Source organism: Amphiura filiformis, chromosome 13 (genome assembly GCF_039555335.1).
Source record: "Amphiura filiformis chromosome 13, Afil_fr2py, whole genome shotgun sequence".
NCBI classification, from domain to species: Eukaryota; Metazoa; Echinodermata; class Ophiuroidea; order Amphilepidida; family Amphiuridae; genus Amphiura; species Amphiura filiformis.
This window is the reverse complement of record NC_092640.1, coordinates 33,541,766-33,558,024: the sequence shown is the minus strand read 5'-3', so window position 1 is coordinate 33,558,024 and position 16,259 is coordinate 33,541,766. Positions and strand designations below refer to the sequence as shown.

General features: G+C 39.4%; 1 long non-coding RNA gene across 1 annotated transcript; it reads right to left on the bottom strand.

Moving 5' to 3' along the window:
- Positions 1–879: 879 nt before the first annotated feature.
- Positions 880–8,473, bottom strand: LOC140168263 (uncharacterized). Its single transcript, XR_011861180.1, has 4 exons — positions 8,164–8,473; positions 5,448–5,532; positions 3,051–4,591; positions 880–2,806 (listed from the first exon to the last, which is right to left on the bottom strand). It is a non-coding gene; the product is annotated as an uncharacterized lncRNA (long non-coding RNA).
- Positions 8,474–16,259: the final 7,786 nt, after the last annotated feature.

The following is a 16,259-nucleotide window of genomic DNA, read 5'->3' as shown; positions in this document are numbered from 1 at the left end:
TTGGTGGGTACAGTCAACATTTAGAGCCTAATTTTTGGAAGGTCATTTTGGGGTCATCCAGGGTCACCCAGGGGTCATCTGAGGTCAAATTAGTAAAAACTGTCGTATGGGCATGAAATTTGGTGGGTACAGTCAATATATAGAGCCAAATTTTTGGAAGGTCATTTCGGTGTCATCTGAGGTCATCCAGGGGTCATCTGAGGTCAAATTAGTAAAAACTGTTGGATGGGCATGAAACTTGGTGGGTACTGTCAACATTTAGAGCCAAATTTTTGGAAGGTCATTTTGAGGTCACCAGGGGTCAACTGAGGTCAAATTAGTAAAAACTATCATATGGGCATGAAACTTGGTGGGTACAGTCAACATTTAGAGCCAAATTTTTGGGAGGTCATTTTGGGGTCACCAGGGGTCATTTGAGGTCAAATTAGTTAAAACTATCATATGGGCATGAAATTTAGTGAGTAGTCAACATTTAGAGCCAACTTTTTGGGAGGTCATTTTGGGGTCACCCAGGGGTCATCTGAGGTCAAATTAGTAAAAACTGTCATACGTACATGAAACTTGGTGGGTACTTTCAACATTTAGAGCCAAATATTTGGAAGGTCATTTTGGGGTCATCTGGGGTCAGCCAGCTTTGTATCAACTTGTGAGTACATGCCACATCACTCCCTTTGGTGGAGAGATCACGGTCGACGCTTATGCGTCAAAAACCGCAACAGCCGAGAACCATGGTACATCTAGTTTTGTGTTGAAGTCTTGTACATACTTGTACTTGAAACATGGGTAAAAATCATTTTGATACAGCCTTATACATAGGTATAGGCCTACATGGCTATACATAGTTATCAAAAAAAACTACCAAATACAAACAAGCATAAGTAAATTTTGGGAGTTATTTTATTTATTACATACACAACATTTTGACTTCTGGATACACAATTGGAATTTAGAAGTTAGTTAAATCTTGTTAAACCCGATATCAATGTATTGTTCTCATCAAAAGGTTTCAGAAAAAGTATAGTTTGATCTGTCTCCGACATACAGTTCCCGAGTTATAGGCCAAAAAGGTCAAATTTTGAGGTCCACTGGTGTCCACAATTGAAAAATGCTCCTTTTTTCATCCAATACATTGTTTTGGATGTTTTGTTCTATAGGTATCAATAGGTCAATGGTCAAAATAGGTCAATATCAACATGCAGGGCTCAATTGATTTTGATCTTTTTGCCCATGTTACTAAGGTAACAAAGCACCGAGATATGGTAAACTTCTTTTTTTCTAACTGTTTTTGCAAGCAGAGCAATCTGAGACCATTTTTATTAAAATCAGAGAATTTTTAAATGTGTGTTCCCCCTGTGGAATCCAAATTTTAACATTTGACCTTTTCCACTCATAACTGTACATCTGAGATAGGTCAACCTAAAATTATCCTTATGACGAGAAGAATACATTGACATGGTTTCTAACGAAATTTGACCAACTCAGAAATTTTACCCCTGCATAAACAGCCTTTTTTGATTCATGCAAATTAGGCACTGTTCCACGCTCCTGTGAGATTTTGGCCCAATGGAGTAATATTCTAAGTCCAACATGCTCCAAGGGCATGTTTTGAATGCACACTGCTCAAGGAGCATATTATGTGCTCCTGGAGCAGTGTGCATTCAAAACATGCTGCTGGAGCATGTTGGACATGCTCCTTGAGCATTGTGCATTCAAAACATGCTCCAAGTGCAGTTATGAATAATCTGGAGTAATATTCTAAGTCCAACATGCTCCAAGAGCATGTTTTGAATGCACACTGCTCCAGGAGCATATATATGTTGGACATGCTCCTTGAGCATTGTGCATTCAAAACATGCTCCTGGAGCATGTTGGACTTAGAATATTACTCCAGATTATTCATGCTTGGAGCAGCTGTTCCTGGAGCAGCTGTTCCTGGAGCATAATTGAGGACCAAAATCTCACAGAAGCACAACTACTTGGATATCCTGTGACATTTGATGTTTTTGCAAGCTTTTGGGAGATGGACGCATGTGAAATGGATTCTGTTGCATTTAGTAGTGGGTAATTTCATATTTAGACTGACCTATGATTACACAGTGTATAGTGCTATCTACTGAAGATAACAGACACACTGATCAGCATGCGGTGTAAAGTGCTATCAACTGAAGATAACGTATATACCACTGATTACAGTGTATGGTGTTATCTACTGAAGATAACAGGCACACTGCTGATCATGCAGTGTAAACTACTATCAACTGAAGATAACAGATATACCACTGATTACATACCGTATACTACATATAGTGCTATCTACTGAAGATAACAGACACACTGCTGATCGTGCAGTGTAAAGTGCTATCAACTGAAGATAACAGTGTACCGTATGGTGCTATCTACTGAAGAGAGCAGACACACTGCTGATCATGCAGTATGAAGTGCTATCAACTGAAGATAACAGATATACCACCGATTACAGTGTATGGTGTTATCTACGGAAGATAGCAGACACACTGTTGATCATGCAGTCATACTATCTACTGAAGATATTAGATATTACAGTCATCTTAGGCTATTTAAATGCAGGCACTTAATTTAATGCCCCCGTGGCCAGATGGGTGCTGACATTACAGCTTGTAGACAGGGTCACATGGGCATTAAATTAAGTGCCTTAAATAGCCTAGGATGACGGAGAGTGCTGATCTACTGAAGATAGCAGACACACTGCTGATCATGCAGTGTAAAGTGCTATCAACTGAAGGGTTATTAATCAATAAATACAGCAACTTAGTTTTAATCCATAAACCTTACCCAGGGTCGGATCCAGGAATTTTTGATAAAGGCGCCTTTTGGTCGATTTACGAAAAAAATGTGTTAAAGGGGTTACCCCTCGAAAACTCAACGGTTTTGGCCCATTGTATGCTGTGCATGGCCGAATTTGTTCCTTTTTTTTTAATTTCTTACAATTTTTGTATTTTTAAGTTACGGCGCCTTTGCTAGTCAAAAAATAGAGGGGCGCACTGCCGCGCCCCTAAATCCGCCCCTGTTACCCTAAATGTCACCCTTACCTGTAACCTAAGCTCTAACTCAGACTCTAAAATAGCAGTCAGTTGGTCACTTTTAGTTCCATTCCATGCATGTTTCAGAATTATCACCTACCAGCCCAGTCTAATTAAAAATGACCCACCACTAAATGCACCAGAATCTATTACATATGCACCCATCTCCTAAAAGCTCACACAAAAATATAAAAAATTACAGAAAATCCAAGTGGAACATTGCCAAATTGGCATAAATCAAAAATGGCCACTTATACAGGGGTGACATTTTAAAGTTGGTCAAATCTTGTTAAAGCCAATGATACCAATTTATTCCCCTCGTCATAGGGATTGTTGAGTATACAGCTCTTGAGTAATAGGGAAAAAGGTCAAATGTCAAAATTGGGGTACCACAGGGAATAAAGATGTAAAAATTCTATGATTGTGAGAAAAACAAACTCGGATTGCTATGCTTGCAAAAACATTTTAAACAAAGAAAAGTTTGTCATATCTCAGGTGGTTGTAAAATCATCAAATTTGCTGAAATTTGCCCTTAAAAGTAGACAATTCCCTAATTTTGGGTTTTAATGGGGGAACAAGGGGGCAAGAGTTCTGAATGGGGGGAATTTCCCCCCAGGCTCCGCCACTGGGCTGAAGGAATAATTTGAAACCAGTTTCATTAAAATTAGAATATTTTTCAACTGTAGCTGCCTGTGGACCCCAAAATTTGACCTATCACCTTTTTGCCTATAACTCAAGAACTGTATGTTGGAGACAGGTCAAACTATACTTATTCTGCATCCTTATTATGAGAGGAGTATGGATATTATCCAGAGTAGAATAACTTTGAAATCTCACATATGCATAAGTGGCCATTTTGGATTCATGCAAAAATTAAGCATTGTTCCACTAAGTGACTTCTGGTGAAATTTATTGATATATTCTTTAATATGTTTTTCTGAAAAGAATGGATGATAAATAGAACTCGCCCAATTTGCAAAACCGCAATGCCCCTCAAATAGCGAGCGAGTGCTATTCGCAAACCGTGATACCCCTCTAATAGCAAGCATCTTAGATCATTGTATGAGGGCCTGCTTGGAAAGCAGTGCTTGCCACTGAAGTATAGGAGTCGAGCTCACAGCCTGTCTGTACTAGGTGGTTATATGAATTATGTTGCAATTAGTGGTGGGTTATTCAGGTTAAGCCCTTATTTACCTTTGACTGGGCTACATGTACCTCTTCCACAACAGTTTAAAAAAACACAATACAGTGTCATTCATGTGAAGTCACAAATTTAGCACTCCAGTTCTTAAATATAGTCTGATAAAATGTCACTTTAATATATTACCAAAGATAATTCATTTCACCTCTTGATTTTTGCTGAATACTGGTACTTTACATTATACTTATATTGTTTGCCAAATGTGTACATTGAATGACCAACAAGAAAATGTATGCTCTATACAAAAAGCATATTTGTTTATGGCAGCTATCATTCATGAGATACATTGTAGATTGATGTCCTGAGGCCCCTTTTTCAAATCATCATGCCCCTGTGAAACAAAAACAAAAATAAGAAGAAGAACATGATTATTTAAAAAGCTTGAATTATAAAACCATTTGATGTATGAGCAATACATGCAATGCATAGATGAAATCTACCAACATGAATTTCAACCAATGAATTTCTTGGATCTTGTATTCTATATCTACCTGTAGAAGTTTAAACTGGAGGTATGATTGGGAGGTCTATTTTTGGAGTCAGGGTACTGTGTCAGAACATTCAGCTAGAACAGATTTGAAAGCTGAAGTTGTCTGATGAGTAACGGGGCAAGGTGGCGCAGCAGTACAGGTTCTACCTCAATAATCAGAGTTTTGCAAGTTTGAGCCCCAGCAGTGCCATCGTGTTGTGCCATTGTATTGAACAAGGCGCTTTACTTCACTTGCCTTTCTCTACCCAGGGGTGAAATGGGGAGCTGTTAGGAATATTGTCCATTTAGCGCCGTCCAAAGGTATGAGCATGCTTTAGGCATTGTATGGCAGCTGACACATTCTAACAACAGCGGAATAAATTTAAAGCGCTTTGATACATGTGAAAGGCGCTGTATAAATGGCAGCATTTATTAATGGTGGATGTAAGCAAGTTGTTCCACTCTTTTACTGAATGAAAGAATTGAACATTGTACAATTCGTATCCTCTGAACATTTTCCATAATACTTGACTTGGCTATGAAACTGCTTAACCCTAACCGCCTCAGGGTTTTTTTGGCAACGGGAAGGGAAAGAAGGAAGGAATAAAGAGAGAAAACAAAGAGAGAAGTTGTTTGGTCTGGGTGGGATTCAATTTATCCCAATTTTCAACAATTTGTTTTCTGTATTTAGTTTTGATGTTGACTGTAGTCTACTTACCAATTTACAGCAACAGATCAATTGTATCTTCACAGACTCTTCATAGAGATAATTAATCCATTTCCACATTGATAAGCTAGGTCAACTGCAAACCAAACACACACAAACATAAAAGCATTTAATATAAAATATGACTAAGGGACCTATTGTTATAACAGCAGGGGAGAATGGGTGTTTTGGAAAAAATATTGACAGGAAAATTTGCTCAAAAGTTTCGGATACCCCTTGTTTTCCCAGGGTGCACCGCTCAGTCCGACACACCGCTAGTCCGACAACACAAATTCCCTATACTTAGAGGTGCGCCAGTCCGAAAATGAAAAGCACGGCGCTAGTCCGAAAAAAAGCATGCGCTAGTCTGAAAATGAAAACCACTGCAACAGTCCGACACGCCGCTAGTCCGAATCTGAAAACACAGTTTTCATTCCGACACACCGCTAGACCGAATCCGAAATACACTGCGCTAGTCCGAATTTGGAAAACACTTCTTCAGTCCGACACTGCGCTAGTCCGAAACTAGCGCAGTAGTTTTCAATTTTGGACTAGCGCAGTGGTTTTCATTATCGGACTAGCGGCGTGCCGGACTGGCAAAGTGTAAATTTTAGATTTGGACTAGCGGCATGTCGGACTGGTGCAGTGCATTTCAGATTCGGACTAGCGGCGTGTCGGACTAGTGGCGTGCCGGACTAGCGGAGTGTCGGACTAGCGGCGTGTCGGACTAATGGCCTGTACCTGTTTTCCGCATTTCTCCATTTAAAACTTAAAATCCCCCTCCTGGTTCAACAAAAAATTTGCATTACCCCTCAAGAAACAAAACATGGCGCTAGTCCGAAACTGAAAACCATGGCGCTAGTCCGAAACTGAAAACTACAGCGCTGAAAAACACTGCGCTAGTCCGAATCTGAGAAACACTGCGCTAGTCCGAATATCATATCAATATCATATCAATAAAATTTTGCATTCGGTAGTGTTAGTGTTAGGCCTATAATTTGGTTCACCAAGTTCGGTAGTGACCTAGGTGCTTATTTTGCTCGCCGCCCCAGACAAACAAGTACCTAGACCAGTGACTTTGACAAGGACGCAAGCAAGCAGATTACGTTCGAGTCTACAGAACATGTTGCATTTGACGCGAGCAATATGACGCAACATCACGCAAACAAGCGCGTCTTTCTCTCCAGACATGAACGCTTATTTCTCCGCGTCCGACCACCCGACCAAAATCAGCTTGGATACGTGGCTTCACCTACTGCCATGGTTAAGTATGGGCACTCATAGGTCTATGCTTGCCGCAGTATCGAATCGCGCGCGTAAAGTTAAACGCAATGTACACGCACGCGCACAGGGGCGATTTGTCAGCACGCTTGCGGCACAACCGCGAAAGAGAGGTAGTCATCAATAGAGGTAGTCATTGACATTGTGACATCAACGCCACCATCTTGTGCATACCGTGGAAACATGGCATGTTGCCTCAGGGGATCGACGCTAAGTCAGGTACCGCGTGAGCAAACTCAAAAATAGCGCAAATAGCGCGGCGTACACAAAAAAGAAACTTCATGCGAAGATAAGCGATGTCGCCAGGTCTGTACGCTGTACCGGCGTCAGCTGAATTCGAGTACGCTTAGAGGGCACAGGCATGGAAAATTCCAATCTGTGTATTAATAATCTAAGATCTTGTGGGTATGAGTACCTTGCACAGAGGAGCAAGATAAAACAGAGCGCATACCACCAGTCAAAGTCCCCGTGTATTGTATGCTACCAGTTCTCGCATATTCATGAGGGCCGATTGTTCGATCGTGCTGTGTCTACGCGATAGAGCGTTGCGTGCTTTCGCGATTACGCAATAGACCATGAAAATACGCGGTAATTGCGTAGCAGTCACCCCTGTCGCATTTCATGGAACAATCAGCCCTCATTAATTGTTGAGGCGGAGACTTTGACTGGTGGTACGACGCGCTCTGTTTTATCTTACTCCTCTGTGGTACCTTGTTGCTAAGATCACCGCGTTGATGCTTGACTGAAGAGGTGCGCACCGCGTTGCAACTCCCGCGTAATCGAGGACGTAATGTCTATCGCATGGCATGCAGTACGGCAGGACCCACTGGATGGCGGATCCCGCGGAAAAGGCTATTGCTGTTGCCAATTGCTCAGACCATTTCGTTCTAATTTCCGGCAGAAACCTAATTAATTAACCTCAGCAAGGTCAAGGACAATGTCAGGAATACGTGTAAGCTCATGAACATATTAAATGAATACATGAATAACGTCCATGTTAACATGTAACATCACGACATGAACATAAGCACATGCCAGTGCATCTACATATTACATGTAAGCTAGCTTACAAAATTAAACATTGGCCCGGGACCGGGCGGGACTCAGTCAGGCCGATCAGACAGTCACATTTCTCTCAGAATTCAGCCACGGCTTCAGCTCACGACACAGGCAACTGCAGACAACAAGGCTAGTGGAAAGGTTTGTGTACTCAACATGCTCAAAGGAATGATCAATCATGATTTCGATCATACATCAGGCGACAGGAATGCACATCCGTATTAATTTACCATGGCATGACCCGGAAGTTTTTGACTGGTTAAAAAAAAAAAAAAAAAAAAAAATTGTAACAACTATCCGATGTCCTCAAAATTTACCCGCAAAATCAGTTTCTAATTTCGCTTTTATCAACATTCGATTCAAAAAACAAGTATAATGTTTTAAATACCTTGTTTCTGCCGTGTGCCCGATTCTGCAGCAATAAAATATATCCATTTGGCCCGGCCATTTGGTTCATCTTTGTTGACAAACTCCGCTGAAATTGAAATCCGTCGATGTGTGTGCCTGCCAAATCTCTTTGTGTTTCGCCGCCGACCCTTCGCCCCGCCCACAATTTCTTAAAACTTTTTACGGATTTTTATCTGCCCAGGCTCCGACGTCATTCTGCCCTAGCGACCAATCTGCCCTGGCGACGGTGTGACATTTTGGTCAGATAAAAACTGCCTTCGTTGCTCACCCCATCTATCTAAGAGATCAAGCGTTACACCGAAGTATTCTGATTGGTCCGCAATGTGAATATGAATATTAATCTCGAAATGTCAACAATATATTTTATTAACATTCACCAAACAAACTGGTATAGTTAATATTTACAAATACAAATATTTACAATTGAAATTGCAATATTAAAGTTACAAGTACAAATATTTACAATTATAGAAGAAATATAAATTAGACTTAATAATAATAGACAATATTAATAGTGGCGCTCAAGTCCTTGTTACATTGAGCCTATATAATGAAAATATGACAGGGGGTCGCTGCTCTAAGCCCAAATGGGAACTTTGTTATTATCTATAAGTCCATGTTCGTTCGTGAATCAAAAGCTGATTTGACGAATTTGGTTATTGGAGTAATACTGTCAAAATCACTTGCACTCATTATAAGTTTGAAAATGTCAGTGTCTACCATACCATCTATATCATACATTTCATGTATTGTAGATAATAAATCTTGGCGAGGGTTGGTATAGAAAGGACATATCATTACAAAATGAAATTCATCCTCCACCTTATTTAAATTACAAAGTGTACAAATTCTATTCTCTGGATTAATTTTTGGAGAGTATTTACGCCCCTTTTCGATCATGAGATTATGTGCGCTTATTCTTAATTTACAGAATGCAGCCCTGGAAGATCTTTTTAGCGATAATAACATAATTTTCTGCACTGAAAGAATTTTTGAATGTACAATATGTTCTGAGTTTAGGACTAAAATTATTAATATGATTAACCCAAAGATTGTTATAGACGATTTGAAGTTTAGATACAATAATTTCATTAAAATTGGAAGCGGTGATCGTATTTGGTTTATCCCAAATGTCAATCCTATTGATAAGGCTAAATATATTTTTTATACCTGTCGACCATGTGAAATTATTAGTACACACTAACTTTCTGTTATCTACAAGTGCTTGAATTACAAGAGAATCATTACCATTCATACATTTTTCGTTTAGCTTCCACCAGTATTTTACAGATAAAGAAAGCATAGTTGTGAGCAGTGGAAAACTACCTAATTCGCCTCTTACTGCATTGTTAGTGGATTTTTTATGAACTCCGAGTATAATTTTGCAAACCTTAATGTGAACATGGAAGAAAGAGATGAGAAGGAACCACAACGACTTCGATCGGCCAAGTTTTAATCCGCTTATCCATTGACGCATGAAAAGAAAAGCTATCAATGGTACTTACTTTCATGTATGATCCATTTACCGCTATCGATGCTTGGCGAAATCATTACTGGAAAAAAACTATAACAAACCCATCCAAGAACAAACAAACGCTACCCAGAAGTAAGATTATGGAATTTCACTGATGCTCTGAACATGTATAGTAGCTTTGTTTTGGGATCTACAGTCAAACTGTTTTCTTGATCGTGTTGTGTAGAAAATGTCCTTTAACACATCGAAAAGGTCATCAAAATCGGCCGTTTATTTGCTGAGTTTCATCTTTAGCAAATAATAATAATAATAATAATAATAAACCAGACTTATATAGCGCCAGAGCAAAGGCATCAAGGCGCTTTACAGAACAAGAATAAAATACACCTTAAAAGTATGCTACTATATCTACATAACTTACACTACCTTAAAAGTACATCATTAAAAAGCATGTAAAAAGAACATGATAAAAGTTATCAAAAACATATAAAAAGCATAGTGAAAAGGCAATCAAACAACAATGTATTACATAAGCAACTGAGTAAAATTCCGTCAGCAAATATACAAAACGGAAAAACAAGTAATTGCACACAAGGAAAGCACAAAGTTTATGAGTCGTAGGCATGGCTGAACAGGTGTGTCTTGAGGCGCGATTTGAATTGTGAAACAGTCTGAGGAGATCGAAGAGCAAGAGGGAGGTTATTCCACAGAACTGGCGCTACGCGTGAGAAGCTTCTGCCGTACGTTTTTGTTTTCCACGCGGATTCCTGGAGGAGGTACTGAGAAGAAGAACGCAAAGTCCTTGGAGGGTGATATGAATGGACAAGTTCAGAGATGTAAGATGGCGACTGCTCATTCAAAGCTTTGTACGTCAGAAGTAACAGTTTGAATATGATCCTTTGACGGATGGGCAGCCAGTGCAGCTGGAACATGACAGGTGTGATGTGGTCCCGTTTTTGCTGAGTGTAATGAGTCTTGCCGCGGCATTCTGTATTCTTTGAAGCTTGTTAAGATCTTTGTCCGGTAGACCATACAGGATGCTGTTACAATTGTCTAATCTAGAAGTTATGAAAGCGTGAACAAGCTTTTCGGTATTTGCAGCGTCGAGGTAACGGCGTAACTTCCCAATTCTATGAATGGCATAAGAAGCGTTCCTACAGATGTTGTTGACATGACTACTCATGGTGAGACTGCTGTCCAGAATGACACCGAGGTTGCGAACTTCCTCAGATGGAGTAATTGAAGAAGTTCCAATTGTAATGTCAACGTTGGATACTCTCTTGGAAAACCGAGAGGTGACGTGCAACAGCTCGGTTTTAGTGTCATTTAACATTAGCTTGTTGGCAGCCATCCACTTACGTATGTCCTCAATGCACTTCTCGAGCTTAGCCAAGGCACTTGCGCGATTAGATGGTTTAATTACAACATAGAGTTGTGTGTCGTCGGCATAGGAAATACTTGCAAGTCCATGATTATCGATGATGTCCTGGATAGGTGAAGAATAGATGACAAATAGTTCAGGTCCTACGACGGAGCCTTGCGGTACTCCCCAATCAAGGCGCGTTGGGTCAGAAACTTCAGTGTCGATGATTACAGACTGCTGACGGTTCATCAAATACGTTGCAAACCACCGGTGAGCCGTTCCAGTGACACCATATCTAGCACTGAGTCTTGTGAGCAGGATGTTGTGATCCACGGTGTCAAACGCCGCGGATAGATCTAATAATACCAGAACAGCCTCACCATGATCATCAACAGCGCGAAGTAAGTCATTTGTCACACGCAGTAATGCAGTCTCAACACTGTGAAACTGCCGGTATGCAGATTGGTTCTTGGTGTGAAGATCATTATCCTTGATGTAACTTTGGAGCTGATTAATTGCTGCACGTTCAATGACTTTCCCGAGAAACGGTAGATTCGACACTGGGCGAAAGTTTTTAAAGTCATCCACGTCAAGACTAGGCTTTTTCAGTAAAGGAGTCACAAGTGCTTCCTTTAAGCAATCTGGAAATACACCAGATTGTAGTGATGTGTTCACAATATCAGTTATCGATGGTAACAAGTCAGGTAAATAGTCTTTAATCAGCTGCGCTGGCAATGGATCCAGTGGGCAGGTTTTTACACGCGACCTCTTTATGATACCAAGAACTTCATCACAACTGAGGGGCTCAAAGTGCTCAAAGTTACTCCTACATGTAGTCTCTCTCTCAATATTAACAGCAGAAGTAGACACATCCAGTGCAACTCGAATATTCCGGATTTTCTGATCAAAGTATTCACTGAAACGATTGGCCAGGTTCTTTTTGAATTGTGAGAAGGAAGGGCTTTCGAAGGTTTGTGAACAGAAAGTTGATTGACAAGTTTGAACATTTGCCGGGTATCGCATGCCGAGATCTGAGCACAATGGTATTCTGTCTTTGCATTGTCCAGATCTTTCTTATACTGACGACATTGATTGCGAAACGCGTCTTCATCGACAGTAAGTTTGGATTTCTGCCACTTGCGCTCAAGTTGTCGCTTAGCTCTTTTAGATGCGCGAACAGACTCGGTGTACCAAGGAGCTTGTGGACGTAACGATACCTCACGGGTTGTGAGCGGCGCATGCTTGTCCAAGAGGTTACTGAGGTTGCTATTAAATGACTGGACCTTCTCGTTGACGTCATCCAAATTGTTATTACTCAGAGAGCCAACAACGTCTTCTCGAAAAAGTCAGAGTCAATAGCACGAAGCTGGCGCGATTTGATGACACGCTTAGTAGCAGGTGGGCGAGACAATAGGATATCACACATTACAGCATAGTGATCTGATGGAAGGTCACGCTTAACAGAAACGCTGGATACCGAGTCCTGGGGGTCACGAGTGATCAGAAGATCCAACGTATGTCCACGAATGTGAGTCGGTTCCGTGACATGCTGTTTCAGACCAGCAGAATACAAGATATCGCTCATTAATTTCATTGATTGACAATCGAGATCATCCATATGTATGTTGAAATCACCAGTTATTACCAGTTCACCAGAAGCGAGAGTGGCAGATTCAAGAAGACCTGAAAACTCTTCAAAGAAAAGTTTGCTGGGTGAAGTTGAACCAGGTCGATATAATACAAACAGTTGGAGAGCATCCCTTTGGCTGCTCGATATGGAGAGTTCCAAACATTCGAACGTGTCAAATGTGTGCGTAACAGACGTGAAATCATAACCTTTGCGCAGTATAACGCAGATGCCGCCACCTCTCTGGCCAATTCTTGGCAATTGATGTATATCATAATCAGAAAGCGTTTTGGTGATGTCGGCAAGGACTGTGTGGTCTCGCTCATCTCCCTTTAACCACGCCTCTGTTATTGCTAAAATGTCTAGCTTGCGATTGATAATAAGATCGCACACATCAGCAGATTTGTTCATCATGGATTGAGCATTCCATGTTGCAATACGGCTTTTGAGAATAACATTTCCAGTGGAAGCACCCTTACATAATTTAATTTGTATCAAGTTTTTTGACCGTGTAGGCTTAGAAAAGTTATTTGCTTGATCGAAGTCATTGATACGGTTGGTGACGCAAACTTGTATAGATCGGCGTTTGTTTCTACCAGCACGACATCCTCTTCTGGTCTTTTTTGCAATTTTAAGTTCTTTCAATTGCTTGTATATCGACGGCTTAAATAAGGTAAGATTTTGGTGACTTTTTCGATGAAAAATAGATGCAAAATGTTCTTAAATAATGCACAATGTTCCGGTTGAGTCCGGTACATGAAACCTGTTTAATTTAATAGTTTATATGTGTATAATCGTAACTAGCTAACTCGTTTCAGTGCCAAAGACTGCCAACTCTGAGAAAAAAGTCATCAAAGTTCGGGAAAATTGGGCGAAATGGAAGAAAAAGATGTAGGCCATCAATGACCGATGATCACGTCACCAGAGAAAATCCTGTAGAGTGCTTGCACGGAAGGTCATTAGTTCAAATCATCCTTCAGACACGCTCCAGAAGACATGCAAATACATAGAGTACAATACCAATCACCTATTTAACGCGGGGTATTGATCAAAGTAAATCCTCATGAATAACAATGTCAATTAAATGTCGGTAAAGGGAGTGGACAAAGTGAATGTGTTCGTTGTGGTTCCTTCTTATCTCTTTCTTCCATGATGTGAATAGATTCACTTGGAAGTTTATCACATGTTGTAAGAAAGTTTGAGTCGTTCAGTTTGTTTAACAAATATGGTGCCCAAACCTCACATCCATAGCTAAGGATTGGTTGGATGAGGGTCTGAAATAATTTCATGCTACATTTGTAGGAGTCACTTATAAAATTATCCCTAATTTTATAATATGCTTTCATTGCTTTGTCTTTAAGTCTAATCATTGCTTTTGTAAATGAACCAGATGGTACAAAATGATACCCAAATAGCAATATTCATTAGTTATGTTGATGTTACAATTACCATAATTAAATTTACAACCTTTCAAAACATGACCACCTTTATTGAATATCATGACATTTGATTTGTCAATGTTAACTAACAGTTTCCACTTTCTGCAATAATTGTGCAATTTATCAAGGGCATGTTGAAGGCCATTTGCACTTTCAGATAAAATGATTAGATCATCAGCATACATGAGACAACTGAGAGGTGAGTTGTTAAGACTCACTGGAGCGCAATTAGCATCAAATATTTTTGGAAGATCGCTAAGAAAAATATTGAAGAAAATTTAGCTAAGGACACAGCCTTGTTTCACGCCGACTGTGGTGTTAAACGCATCAGTAAGTTTGTTGTCACATTTTACAGCGAAAGAAACAGATGTATACATGTTCTTAATTATTTGAAAAAAGGTGCCGCCAATACCCGTTTGGCTTAATTTATATAAAAGAGCATTTCGCCAGATGGTATCAAAGGCGGCAGAAAAATCAATAAAACATACATATAAATAAGATTTACTAGCACGATGAATATATTTATTAATAAGTGTTTTGAGAACTAAAATGTGGTCACTGGTTCGAGAGCCCTTTCTAAAACCAATTTGATTATGTGGAATTATAGTTTCCTTATCACAAAAGACATTTAAACGGTTATATAACACTAAACAAAATAATTTACATAAATTACTCGATACAGCGATTCCTCTGTAATTTTTTGGCTGATTTTTGTCGCCTTTTTTGTGAAGTACTGTTACTGTGCTAAGTCTCCAGGAAGAGGGAAAAATTCCTGCCTAAAAATTGAATTAAAAAGACAGGTTAAAGATGGTGCAAGAACTGATATACCCTCTTGTAACATTTCGTTATAAATACCGTCAACTCCAACTGCCTTTCCTTTTTTTAGAGTTGAGATTGCTTCTTTGACTTCGTTGATGGTAATAATAGCATTAATGTTATTTACATCATTAGTAATAATAGAATCAATATTATTTACATCATTTTCATTAAAATTTGACACAAAATTATTTATATAATCTTCAAATAGTGTATCATTATGAGAAACATTTCTATTCATGAGAGTCAGAAAGTGTTCCCACCACTGTTTAGGTGTGATAGGATTCTGGGATGAAGACTTTTTGGTAGTGCATAAACCTTCATAAACTTTCCAAAATCCCTGCGGATCATTGGTTTCTAATTTGTCAAGCGTCCGAAAAATGTTATCTCTAAAAGGCGTCTTTTTAGAGTTCAAAAGTTTCTTATATTGTTTACATAATTTACGGTAATCATGCACTAAAAAAAGATTATGTGGCTGACGTTTAATAGAGCGAGATATCGATTTGATTTTACGATACATAGATTTACAATCTTGATCATACCACTTATTTTTGGAACGTTTTTTGCGGGTAGTAGGCCTACTCTTCTTCTTTAAACCCGCTTTAGTTCCGACACACTCAAGTAAATCATAAAAATCATCAATACAATTCTCAACTGAGTTTTCCGTCCCGTTTTCCGTGTTGGATGATTGTTCCAAATAAAAACGGTCAATTTTTGACTTTATATCAGGCTGTTTCAAAGCCCAGCGCCATTGTTTACCTGATGTAATAGACCAGATAAAGTGATCGGGGGGATCATTAAGTATGCAAGTGTCATCATTAGCAAAAATGGTTTTATACTCGCACCAGCCTGTTTTTAAGGTGCATGAGATCATGCAATGGATGGAATAAGGAATCAGTTCATGGACTTTGAAATATTCAATATCGTTGAAAAGATCAGTATGGCATAACAAGTAATCAATTAAGCTAGGGTTACCCCAGTGATTATAACATGTATAGTTGCCACATAAATCTCCGAGTTTACGACCATTTACAATTCGGAGACCACTACCTTTACACATGTCTAAAAGAAGTTTACCATGTGTGTCGATCATTTTGGTATCCAAATTTCTTCTACAGATAGGTGTATCGATCGTATAATCGGAATGAACGTTTAAATATTTACAAGTATCATTTTCTACAAAATCAGGTTCAACACTAGTTCTAGCGTTAAAGTCACCCATTAGAACGCAATTGCCATGTTTAGAAAAATTAGTGATGTCTTTTTCAATTAATGTGAAAATGTCATCACTACGTAAATTATAACTTGAACCCGTAGGACTAATGTAGATGTTGCAAATATAAATATCATTTAAAAA